The sequence below is a fragment of the Prionailurus bengalensis genome, chromosome C2 (assembly GCF_016509475.1).
Source record: "Prionailurus bengalensis isolate Pbe53 chromosome C2, Fcat_Pben_1.1_paternal_pri, whole genome shotgun sequence".
NCBI lineage: Eukaryota > Metazoa > Chordata > Mammalia > Carnivora > Felidae > Prionailurus > Prionailurus bengalensis.
Window position 1 is genome coordinate 73,659,260 of NC_057350.1, and position 13,791 is coordinate 73,673,050.

General features: G+C 36.3%; 1 pseudogene; it reads right to left on the reverse strand.

The window, feature by feature from the left end:
- Nucleotides 1-6,302: 6,302 nt before the first annotated feature.
- Nucleotides 6,303-6,731, reverse strand: LOC122491588 (annotated as a pseudogene).
- Between the last annotated feature and the right edge of the window lie 7,060 nt (nt 6,732-13,791).

Below are 13,791 nucleotides of genomic sequence, written 5' to 3' on the forward strand. Positions count from 1 at the left end.
TGCTCTTTATTTGTGGAAATAACTGTTATATGGTGAGGAAAAGGTAAGACTTTTAACGACCGATTTGCCTTACTCTTTTCTACAGACTGTCTCAAAATGTAAATCACAGGCAAACTCTCATTTCTGTTTTCAGGAAGTAGCTAATTATCTCAGAGGAGTAAGACATGGAAATTGGTATGCTCATTAGGATTTTAGGTAGTTGAATGTAACTGAGTAAAACTGTTTTCATCATGTTATGAGTTCCTCATTGACTTGATATTGGACTATGTAAAAAATGAATCTTTATATAAGTTCAAGTTAGATTTTCCATGGAGAAAGTTATCTGTCAGTATTTAGTTCTAGCCAAGGTAGATTTTATTTTCAACTTTGTAGTCCGTATCATTTCTGCTTAACTCTTTGGGTATCATCTTTTCTATTCACTTTTCAGTCTGACATTCAGCAGTGATGCTCTTTAAAGTCTGAGACATATAATGGTATGAAAGATTGTTAAAATAAGAATAAATTGAATATGGAAGGAAAGTGCGATTTTCCCTTAGACATTCATTTCATTTACATTTTTCCTCTTTTAAGTTAGTATAGTAAACATCGTAATAAACTATAGTAGTATGACCATTTTCTGCCTGTGGATTTTATTTTCTTGCTACCCGGCTATTTTAGGACTATTCTGTTGGTCAAGTGTTCTGGATACCAGGAGGGGATCTTGGACTATATTGTAGCAAATCAGTTGTTTTGTGATGGAAATGGTAACAAGAGCTACCATTTCTTGAGAACATATTGTTTGTTCTTGCCCAGCATTATGCTAGGTCTTCAATATCCAATCCTTAAAAACAACCACACAAAGCAAGTGTTCTTACTAATACTTTGTAGTGAGGAAAAAGCTGTTGGCCAAGTTATTCAATCTCAGTTTCTCATAAATGGTAATGACAGGATCAAATCCAGACCAACTAAATATTATCCTCTTTATCCATGCTTTTTCAGATGTAGAAAATTATCTTAGAAATTGCATCTTACAAATAAACTTTATTTGGATTACTGATACACATTGTGTGCTATAGAAGTAATATTTTTCTAGAGTGTTTAGTTTGAGATTTTATTTCTTGTTTTAATCTTAAAACTTGGGAATAATTTTATTTTGTTTGAGGTTAATATGCCACTTAGAAAAAAAATCTCAAGCACAAATAATCAGTGGCTGTAGATATTTAAATACATGTGATTTGGTTGTGTTTGGCAAGTTTATTCCTAAGCAAGTTTTTCCAAAACTCAGAACATAATTTTTTCATAGAACCAATATTATGAAGTAAGAACTAAACTAGCCTATAAAAACATAACATGTACCTAAACCAGTATTTTCCAGTGTGTTCCGTGAAACCCGCATCTTACAATATGTGAGATATGGAAAGCATTCCGTGAGCAAATAAGCTTTGCACATAGTATGTACTTTATTCCCCTACTCTCCTGGAGATTTAAAATAATGTTGATCATCATATTAAAGAGTCGGAGACATCCTTCATAAACAATCTGTTTAAAATAGTTTACCATTTTCAAATATATTTCACTATAACTTCCTTTCCCTCAAGTAACATACCAAATAGAAGTTAGGGGAACATGATGGTTGAACTTCCTCCTAAAAGAGGAAGAGAATGGTTCACCATTGAAAGAGGGAAGGCAAGGTAGCAATAACTAACTGCACAGTAGTTATAGGTTGTATGTAACTTATTAAACGTAAGACTTTAATATTTGGTAATTTATAACTGGAAGTTTGTACCTCTTAATCCCCTTCATCTGTTTTTCCCATCCCCTTCTTGCTGGCAGCTACTAGTTCTCCTTATTTATGGGTCAGTTTCTGTTTTGTTTATTCATTTGTTTTGATTTTTAGATTCTACATGTGAAATCATACCATATTTGTCTTTGTCTGACTTATTTCATTTACTAGCATAGTACTCTCTAGGCCCATCCTTGTCACGAATGGCAAGATTTGCTTCTTATTGCTGAATACTACTCTCTTGTGTATATATACCACATCTTTATTCATCTGTTGATGGACACACATGTTGCTTCCATATGTTGGCTATTGTAAATAATGCTGCAGTAAACATAGGAATATGTATATACTTGTGAATTAGTGTTTTCATTTTCTTCAGATAAGTACCCAGAAATGGATTTACTGGGTCATATGGTGTTTAAAATTTTTAAAAATTTCGAGGAATCTCCATTGTGTTTTTTAGTCACTGTACCAATATACATTCCCACCAACAGTGCATGAGTGTTCCATTTGTCCACATTACCAACACTCATTGTGGTTTTGATTTATATTTTTCTGATGACTAGTGATGTTGAGAATCTTTTCTTGTGAGAGTTCTTTATATATTCTGGATATTAACCCCTTATCAGATACACAGTTTGCAAATACTTCTTTTATTCAGTAGATGGCCTTTTCATTTTGTGGATGGTTTCTTTACTGTGTAAAAAGCCTTTTAGTTTGATGTAGTCCCAGTTGTTTATCTTTGCTTTTGTTGCCCTTGCCAGAGGAGACTATATCTGTATCTGTATTTGTATCTGTATCTATACACATACATACAGCTAAGACCAGTATCTAAGAGTTTACTGCCTATATTTTCTTTCAAGAGTTTTATAGTTTCAGGTCTTAATATTTAGGTCTTGAATCCATTTTGAGTTTATTTTTTACATGGTGTGAGTCGTGGTCAGTTTCATTGTATAGTCCCCATTGTATATTTTTGCCTCCTTTGACATAGATTAATTAACTGTAAGTGTGGATTTCTTTCTGGGCTCACTGTTCTGTTAGTCTTTTGGATTTTTCTTTTTTGTGTATGTGCCACTATTTTTGTGTGTGTGCCAGTTCCATACTGTTTTGATTACTATAGCTTTGGTTACTATAGTAGTATAGTTAGAAATCTGAAGTGTGATGCCTCTAGCTTTGTCTTCTTTCTCAAGATTACTTTGGCTATTTGGGGTCTTTTGTGGTTTCATACAAATTTTAGGATTCTTTGTTCTAGTTCTGTGAAAATTGCTACTGATATTTTGATAGGGATTGCATTGAATTTGTAGATTGCTTTGGGTAATACGGACATTTTAATGATACTGATTATTCCAGTCCATGAGCGTGGTATATCTTTCTATTCATTGGTATATCTTCTGTTACAAATAATAGACCCTTCAGTTTCTTTTATCAGCATCTTACAGTTTTCAGAGTACAGGTCTTTCACCTCCTTGGTTAAATTTATTTCTGTGTATTCTTCTTGATGGAATTGTAAATGGAATTGTTTTCTTAGTTTCTCTTACTGTTGGTTTGTTAATAGTGTATTAAAACACAGCATTTCTGTGTATATTTTGTATTTTGAAACTATTGAATTCATTTATTCTGATATTTTTGTTGTGTGGAGTCTTTAGGGTTTTCTGTGTGTAGTGTCATGTCCTCTACAGTTGTGAGTTTTACTAACTTGGATACTTTTTATCTTTTTTTTTTTTTTTTGTCTGATTGCTGTGGCTAGGGCTGCTAGTACTGTGTTGAATAAAAGTGGTAGGAGTAGGCATCCTTGTCTTGCTCTTTATTTTAGAGGAAAGGTTTTCAGCTTTTTCTGTTGAGTGTGATGTTAACTGTGGGTTTGTCATATATGGCCTTTATTGAGGTTTGCTCCTTCTCTATGTATTTTTTTGAGTTTTTATCATAAGTGGATGTTGAATTTTGTCACATGCTTTTTCTGTATCTGTTGAGATGATCACATGATATATACATTCTTCATTTTGTTAATGTGTTGTATCACATTGATTTGCAGATATTAAACCATCCTTGCATCCCAGAAATAAATCCCATTTGGTCATGGTATATGAATCTTCTAATGTATTGTTGAATTTCATTTGCTGATATTTTGTTGAAGTTTTTTTTTTGTTTGTTTTGTTTTTTTGTTTTTTTGCATCAGTATTCATCAGGGATATTGGGTTGCCTTTTTCATTTTAGTAGTATCTATCTAGTTTTGGTATCAGGGCAATGCTCATGTCATAGAACAAGTTTGAAAGTGTTCCTTCCTCTTCAGTTTTTTAGAATAGTGGGAGAAGGATAGATATTATTAATTCTTTAAATGTTTGTTAGAATTCACCTGTGAAGCCATCTTAGGAGTTCTTTTTTTATTACTGACTAAATTTCATTGCTAATAATCATTTCATATTTTCTATTCCTTCATGATTCATTCTTGGAAAATTGTATGTTTCTAGAAATTTATCTGTTTCTTCTAGGTTGTTCAATTTATTGATAATGTAATTGTAGTATCAAAAAAAATTTTTTTTATGTTTATTTTTGGGAGAGCATGAGAGGGGGAGGGGCAGAGACAGAAGGAGACACAGAATCTGAAGCAGGCTCCAGGCTCTGAGCAGTCGGCACAGAGCCTGATGCAGGGCTCGAACCCACAAACCATGAGATTGTGACCTGAGCTGAAGTCAGATGCTTAACCCAACAAGCCACCCAGCCACTCCTGTAGAAGTCTCTTATAATCTTTCGTATTTCTGTGGTGTTGATTGTTAACTTTCATTTTTGACTTTGAGCTCTTTCTCTTGATGAGTCTGGCTAAAGGTTTATCGATTTTATTTGTTGTTTCAGAGAACCAGCTCTTTATTTTCACTGATCTTTTCTATTGCCTTTTAAGTCTCTCTTTCATTTATTTCTTCCCTGTTCTTTATTATTTACTTCCTTCTACTAACTTTGGGCTTTGTTATTTTTCTGGTTCCTTTAGGTATTAGCTTACATTGTTTATTTTTCTTATTTCCTGAGGTAGGTCTGTATAGCTATGAACTTCCCTCTTAGAACTGCTTTTGCTACATCCCACAGATTTTGGAATGCTGTGTTTCTATTCTTATTTGTCTCAAGTTATTTTTTTATTTCCTCTTTGATTTCTTCATTGACCCACTGGTTGTTTAATAGCATGTTGTGGGGTGCCTGTGTGGCTCAGTCAGTTAAACGTCCATCTTCATCTCAGGTCATGATCTTGCAGTCTGTGAGTTTGGGCCCCGCATCAGGCTCTGCACTGACAGCTTTGAGCCTGGAGCCTGCTTCAGATTCGGTGTCTCCCTCTCTATCTGCCCCTCCCCCACTCATACTCTGGCTTTCTCTCTCAAAAATAAATAAACATTAAAATATATATATATTTTTAAATAACATGTTGTTTAGTCTCCATGAGTTTTATTTTTTCCATTTTTTGTTCCTGCAGTTGATTTCTAGTTTCATACTGTTGTGGTTAGAAGAGATGCTTGATATGATTTACATCTTCTTAAATTTATTGATATTTGGGGCGCCTGGGTGGTGCAGTCGGTTAAGCGTCCGACTTCAGCCAGGTCACGATCTCGTGGTCCGTGAGTTCGAGCCCCGCGTCAGGCTCTGGGCTGGTGGCTCAGAGCCTGGAGCCTGTTTCCGATTCTGTGTCTCCCTCTCTCTCTGCCCCTCCCCCGTTCATGCTCTGTCTCTCTCTGTCCCAAAAATAAATAAACGTTGAAAAAAAAAATTAAAAAAAAAATTTATTGATATTTGTTTTGTGGCCTCATGCGATCTATTCTGGAGAATGTTCCATCTGTACTTGAATATATATTCTGGGATGGAATGTTCTGTATATTATCTGTTAAGTTCATCTGGTCTAATGTGTCATTCAAGACTACTGTTTCTTTATTGATTTTCTGTCTGTATAATCTATCCACTAATGTAGGTGGGGTGTTAAAGTCCCCCATTATTGTTTACTGTCAGTTTCTTCCTGTATGTCTGTTAATATTTGCTTTATATATTTAGGTGCTCCTGTGTTGGGTGCACCAATACTTATAATTGTTATATTCTCTCATTGGGTTGATCATATGTAATGCCCTTCTTTGTCTCTTGTGATGGTCTTTGTTTTAAAGTCTATTTTGTCTGATAAGAGTATTGCTATCCCAGCTTTATTTTTATTTCCATTTGTATGTAATGTACATCTTTTTCTGTCCCTTCATTTTAAGTCTGTATGTTTCTTTAGGTCTGAAGTGAGTCTCTTGTAGACAACATACAGATAGGTCTGGTTTTTTTTTTCTTTTTTTTTTTAATGTTTATTTATTTTTGAGAGAGACAGAGCATGGGGAGGGGCAGAGAGAGAGGGAGACACAGAAACCGATGCAGGCTCCAGGCTCTGAACCTGGAGCAGGGCTCGAACCCACAAACTGTAAGATCATGACCTGAGCCAAAGTTTGGCGCTTAACCCACTAAGCCACCCAGGTGCCCCTGGTTTTTTTATTCATTCAGTCACCCTATGTTTTTTATTTTTTATGTTTATTTATTTAACTGATAATTTATTAAAAGGCTGATTTAAGCATCTGCAGTGGTGACTTCCACCTCAACTCCTGGCTCAGTACTGATGGAAGTAATCTGTTTAATAATCTCAGAAGGACTGTGCAAATCAATGAGTCGTGTGTGGATCTTCGTCTGAAAACGATATTAGAAGTCAACGATCAAGTCTTAGAACCTTCACCACAAGGAGTTTTTCTTGTAGTGATTCTCACAGTCTTGGTGGGCATCTGAACTGGTCCTTTCCCTTTGAGATTCTTTTTCTTGGAGCCTCTGATCAAGTCAGCACATACCTTCTCTAAAGATTTTACTTTGTGGCTGGTTAGAGTAATTCTAATTTGGTGAATCGCCACCTCCGGTTCCATGGGTGTCTTTCCAGTGTCTTTAAAAGCCATGGCTGTGGCGCGGCTTCCTGACCAACTTGTTCTTGGCGAGAGCAAACAGCGGTGAGTCGGGCAGGAGCGGGGCCTCCAAAGCTCTGCTGTGGCTGCTCATCTTCCTCAAAGAGAGCTGTTTTTTATTTTTTTTAATTGATTTTATAGCTACCATTTTTCATGAGCTGGCTGGAATTAGGTTCTCTTACTTTCTACCAAAAATGCTAACATCCACTGAGTGTTGGGAAATGGGCCAGCGAGTAGAGAGGCCATTTTCTAGGCGTAGTGCACCACATCACTGACAAAATCACTTGTTGATTTTGTTCCAAGTTGCTGACATGTTGCACAGTTGTTGAACATCAAGTTATACACCAGAGAAATACATCAGATTGGATGTGTTTTGCCAGTGGAGGAAATGGAGAATAGACTTGAGCTGGCATCTCATGTCCACTTACATTTAAAGTAATTATCGGGTACCTGGGTGGCTCAGTCTGTTGAGCGTCTGGCTTCGGCTCAGGTAATGATCTCGCGGTTTGTGAGTTCAAGCCCCACATCAGGCTCTGTGCTGACAGCTCAGAGCCTGGAGCCTGTTTCGGATTCTGTGTCTCCCTCTCTCTCTGCTCCTCCCCCACTCGTGCTCTGTCTCTCTCTCTCTCAAAAATAAATAAACATTAAAAATTTAAAGTAATTATCGATAGGTATATACTTTTATTGCCATTTTTTAAACTGTGCTTTGGTAGCTTTTGTAGTTCTTCCCTCTTCCTCTCTTCTTGCTGTCTTCCCTTATGGCTTGATAACATTCAGTATTATTTTTGGATTCCTTTCTCTTTATTTTGTGTGTATATATTACAGGTTTTTGGTTTGTGGTTACCATGAGGTTCATCTAGATCATCCTGTGTATGTCGCAGTCTATTTTAGGTTGGTGGTCACTCAAGTTTGAACAGATTGTAAAACACGACATTTTTACTCCTCCCCACTCAGGTCGTATGTATTTGATGTCATATCTTATACATTTTATCTTGTGTGTTCCTTACCTAATTATTGTGGATATAGTCGATCTTAACTACTTTTGTCTTAATATTTATACTAGCTTTATAAGTGGTTGCTCCACTACCTTTTGTTTGCTTTAACGAGTGAGATTGTTTTTTTCTTTCATAATTTCCTTCTAGTTATGACCTTTTCTTTTCTGTTTAAGTAAGTCCCTTCAACATTTCTTGTGAGAGCAATTTGGAGGTGATGAACTTCTTTAACTTTTGTTTGTTGGGGCAACTTCGTCTTTTTCTTCAATTCTCAATGATAACCTTGCCAAGTATTGTATTCTTGGTTGCAGTGCATATCATGCCATCTCCTCCTGGCCTGCAAAGTTCCTGATGAAAAATCAGATGATGGTCTTACAGGTTTCCCTCATACATAACTAGTCACTTTTCTCTTGCTGTTTTTAATATTCTTTCTTTAATTTTTGACATTGTAAAGAGTTTGTGTCTTTGTGCGGGCCTCTTTAGGTTTATCTTGTTTGGGGCTGTCTGTGTATCCTGGACCAGGATGTCTTTCCTTCCCCCAGGTTATGGAGTTTTTAGCTATTAATTCTTCAAATAAGTTTTCTGCACCTTTCTCTTCTTCTGGGACTCCTATAATGGGAATGTTAGTATGATTGATGTTAGCCCAGAGGTCTATACTCCTGTTAAAAAAAAAATTTTTTTTTTTTTTATTCAGTTTGGGTGATTTCCAGTATCCTGCCTTCCAGATCACTGATCTTTTCTTCTGCACCTCTAAGCTGCTGTTGATTCCCTCTGGTATATTTTTCATTTCAGTTTTTATATTATTCAGCTCTGATTGGTTCCTTTTTTTTTTTTTTTAATTTATTTATTTTGAGAGAGAGTATGAGTGGAGGAGGGGCAGAGAGAGACAGAGAGAGTCCTAGGCAGGCTCTGTGCTGACAGTGGGGCTCGATTTCCTGAACTGTGAGATCATGACCTGAGCCAAAATCAAGAGTCAGAAGAGTCAGATGCTTAGCTGAGCCACCCAGGTGCACCTGATTGGTTCTTTTTTATATTTTCTATCTCTTCTTTGAAGTTCTCACTGTGCTCATCTATTCTTCTCCCCAGTTCGGTGAGCATCTTTGTGAACTTTACTTTTAACTCTTTATCAGATAGATTGCTTATCTCCACTGTAGTTCTTTTTCTGAAGTTTTGTCTTATTCTTTTATTTAGGAACATATTCCTCTGTGTTCCTATTTTGCCCACCTTTCTGCATTTGTTTATATGTATTAGGTAAATCAGTGATAGCTCCTGGTTTTCAAGGAGTGGCCTTATGTAGAAGGAGTCCTGTGGGGCCCAGAAGCACAATCACCTGGTAACTAGAATCAAGAGCTCCTAGAATATTCCCTTTGTGAGCTGCATGTGCCCTCCTGTTGTGGCTGGGCCATGACTACTGTGGGTGCACTGTTGGTCAATGCTGGTCCCAACCAAGGCTGCCTCCCAGATGTGGCCACAGGGCAGGAGCTGTTTTGTGCTCTGGTTTAGTATTGATGGGACTATTGCTCAAAGACTTGCTGCTCTAAGCAATTTTCTAAAATGCCATTTCTCCCCATCAGCTCTTGTATAACTGGTTGACAAGAACACATCTGCTACACATTAGGAAAATAAAAGAACAGATAGCAATTGTCTCTGGTCTGTGGCTCACACCCCCAAGCCTTGGTTAGCTACCCCAGCAGAGGGTTTTTGGGGGTTTTGGTTGGGGGGGGGGGGTTGACTCATCTAGTTTTTTATTTGAATTATTTGGGGGAGGTAATGCTGAAAGTAGGTAAGTGAGGGTGGATTTGGCAAGTGTTTAGTCATGATTTTATCTCAACTGCCCAACCTGAAGTGTTTTCCAGTAAGTATGCCAAGTGAGTGTTCAGCATTTCAGTTCTATTACCAATAGGATTATTGGAATGGAAGAGAACTTCTATAAATTTTTGTTCCATTCTTTTTGGATTGTTAATAGAGTGTTTGACTAGAAATAGAAGAGGGTTTTGCAGGCTGATCTTTTTTAATATCATTTGAGTTCACTTTTTAAAAGCAAAAAGGGATTATAAGCAGCTTTGCAGTATGACTTGTTCTAAGAAAATGTCTTACCAGTAATAGAACTAACAAACATAGGGAGAAGAAATATTCTTGTTTAGTTATACTCCCTAGTATCTGAAAGTATCTCTTACATAAGCAATTACTTAAAAGACAGTATACGGTTGACCCTTGAATAACGTAATGGTTAGGGGTATTGACTCACCACACAGTTGAAAATTCATGTATAACTTCTGATTGCCCCCAAACTTAACTACTGGTAGTCTACTGTTGACCTGAAGCCTACCAATAATACAAACAATTGATTAACACATATTTTGTATGTTATGTGCATAATATACTGTATTTTTACAATAAAGCAGAGAAAAGACAATGTTTTTAAGAAAATCCTAAGAAAGAGAAAGTACATTTATTATAATGGATTTGTCCAAAAAAATTTGCATGTAAGTGGACCCATGCAGTTCAAACTGTTGTTTAAGGGTCAACTGTATTTTCTTTCTACTTTCTATGTAAAAGAGATACCAAATTGAAAAATAAACAAGCACTTTATGGCACCATGCCAAGCTAATTGGGAGCTATGGCCATAAGAGTTTCCCTGCCTTTAAAGCTTTTTAAATTTATTGTACATGCCAAGCAGAAACTACTGCTTTGTGGGGAGATGGAAGGAGTAAGCAATGCACTCACCCTCTCTAGCCATACTGAGGAGGCTTTTCTAGTAGGGAAGGCTGGGCTGATTATAATTAGCAAGACTTTGCTATTTAACAGATTTTTTATTCAGTTTTCCTGAAAACCAAAGTACAGTCTCTTTAGTCACCTACCACAAAATTGTTACTAAGCAAGAGAGATCCCACAGAAATCAGAAATGTCAAGTGATTTTTTTTTTTTAACAAAGTCTGTTCCAAAATGTTGGATTTCAGAATTTGAACTTGAAGCAGATTATGGGTTGTTGGTAATTAAGCCATTTTAGTAATCCCTAAATCAGTTTATTGGGGGTAGGGGAATGTGGTGAGAAGGTCTGGGTCAAGACCACAGTTATGAGAATCCTACTCTAGCTTGAAACTATCAACAAGTGTGCTCTGATCCTGTGCTAACTTTGAGAAGCAGATTATTCTCCACTAACATATTGGGAATGTCTTGAATTTTTCATGGTAAATCACAAAGTATAGAATCTAATCTAGGGATTTTACAAATAGCCCTAGGAACCAAATTGGCCAGATTGCAAAGTGAATTGGGCCCAGAATAGTATACTCTGTTATTCTAAGCTTCAAGCATTGTCTGTAGACCTAGACTAGAGTTATCCAGAATTTTATGGTTTGGATGAGAACACACTGATGAATATAAAGTTGAGGGAGAAAGATGTTTATTTTTGAGAACATTATTAAACATTTATTAAGCACTAATTATATGCCTAGGAATTTGCTGAACAATGTGTATAAAAATAATAAATAAAAGATGATTCTTAGAAAAAATATATGCAATTGCTGTGACCAAAATCAAAACATAAGATACAAGAACTAGAACAGAGTTCAGAATGTCTATTGTTTACATAAGATGTTTCCCACATTAAACATTATGTCCAAAATTGAGTTCTTTATGTGTCCTCCAACTATTGTTAATTACACTATTCCCCACTCTAAGCATTCTTATACTATGTCATTTCTCAGTGTTGATTTTGTTAATTCTCTCAAATATATAAAACCAGTCCCTTAAGTAAACATTTTTGACGACTCCATGATGTATCTTAAATCTCTTTCCTTCTCCAATCCCTACTGTGGTATCCTAGTCAAGCTCCATCATCATTTGCCTATACTCAGTGTCAACTTCCTGTTTTCCCCACTTTCATTCTATCCCTTTCCAGTCCATTTCCTATAACAGCAAGCATTGCTGCCCTACTTAAAAAAGCCCTTCAGTGAGTTCTCTACCACTTTCTTTGCATATACTGGTCCCCACTTACCTCTTCAAATCTTCCTGTGCCAGTCTCCTGCACAGTGTTCACAAACCAAGGACCCCAGAATTAATCTTTACTTATTGACTCTAGTTTGTTTTTATAAGCATTGACTATTTGTATTGTCTGAAAGTCTTGCCCTCAAGGGCCGATTAAAGGGAATTTTCCCAAGTGTGACATGCTGGTCTTTTTCAAAAGTAAAATATGTGAATTTACCAGCTTCTGGGTGTGTGGGCTTTATGACTGTTCTCCCTGATGCCAAGAGGCTTTTCATTTCTAGCTTATTGTCTTTGTTTCTGGCTGTAATTGCCAAAAATTAAACACTAGGGTAAATGGGTTATTACTGTAATATGATACTCCTTGAACTGTGCCCAGCCCTACCTGTTTCAGAAGGTCTTTTCACTTTTGAAAAAATACCAGTTGCTGAGTTCTGTGGTCCAACTAGAACATGAGTTTTAAAAGTTTTATGAATTTTGAGAACCAGACTTTAAATACTTTGAGCACTTAACCTTCTCTTCTGCCCAAACATATTGATGAGATTCTTCTGAAGACTTAAAGTGGAAGAGCATACTTTACCTTATTCTTTTACTTTTCCTGGTTTCATTCTTTAAATACGAGTAAAAGTGTGATGGCTTTTCAATTATTTTAAATAATGAAAAGATCCATTTGTTCTATTTACCTATATAAGGTGTGGCTACAGCAATAAAAGATACATTTGAAATTGGTCTTGAACATTTCAGACACTCTACTGAGTATAGAATTAACTCATTCAGTCCCCAGAGCAAGAGGGCTAACATGACAAAATCGTCATTAGATTAAGAGTCGCCTAAATCCTGGTGATCTTGGTAAGAATTGACTTAATTGGGCTTGTGAAGGTGGAAGGGGGCTGAGGAGTGACTGGAAGGTGTGGACGCAGAGACTGCATGTGTGGGTAGCTTGTTCCAAGAAGTTTAGTTGTGAAAGGGAAGTTGGAGATAGAACAGTAGACAAGGTAGAATAGAGATTTGTATGTTTATAATTGCATCTTAGAAATTAGTGTAGACTTAAAAGATGGGAAGAGAAGGTATATAGGTGTAAATGTACAAGTTACTAGATAAAGTTTAAAAATTAAGCACCACCAATAACAGTTTGAACAGAGACCTATGAAAATTCCTAATCAGCAACTGCCTTACAGTTCTTTGAAGTAGCTACCTTCTTATCTGTGCATGTTGTAATGCACACATCTCATTGTGGCATCTTCTCAGCCTTTTCTTTTAAAGCAATGCCTGAAGCACACCATTGTTTTCTGTAGTGTAGGTTTATGAAAGTTACATTAATATTTCCTATTATTTTCATATCATTTGTCTTCAAAAGATCATCTATTTTTAGACCATTAATTAGTCTCTAGACAGATGGCACAACAACTAAAAAATATGTTTTCAAAATCAGAGACTTTAGTATAAATAAAGTTAGAACCCCAAACTTTTTGGTTCTTTGTTCACCCATCTTATTAAAATGTATTGCAGCCAGAATTTAGTTATAATAAAAAAAGTATCTACTGAAGGCAGCAGGGGGAATAGGTTATTGAGAAAAACATTTAAAATTGCCACCTATTTTTTTAATGGAATTTGGACAGTAAAAGTGGCAGGTCTTAGAGAAAGGGGATATTCTGACTCCCCAAAACAAAGCACTTGAGCACAGAGCTAGACAGCTCAGAGCTAATTTTGGAACTCCGCAGTTAATGCAAAATTTTTCAAAAGGGGTATCTGAAAAAAAAAATTTAAGTTTGCATTCTTTCGTTTAAACTCAGTTCATAAAATTTCCCTACTAAACATCATCATAATTGTGGAGCAGTGTCTTCCTGTCACTCATGCTATGCAAAGTCATCTTTGATGCCCTTTGTTGCCCTCATCCTTGCATCTTCTAAGTTACTAGGTTCTGTCAATATTCTCTTCAAAGTATTGAAGTAGCTCTCCTTTTCTAGCTTCTCTGTAACTTTTCTGTAACTGTTCTCATCCTTTCTTACCCACCTTCCAGCTGGTCTCCTGCCTTCAGTCCTCTTCTGTCACTCTTGCTAATCTACATTCTATTCCTGGATGTTAATTTGATTTTAAAACGGAT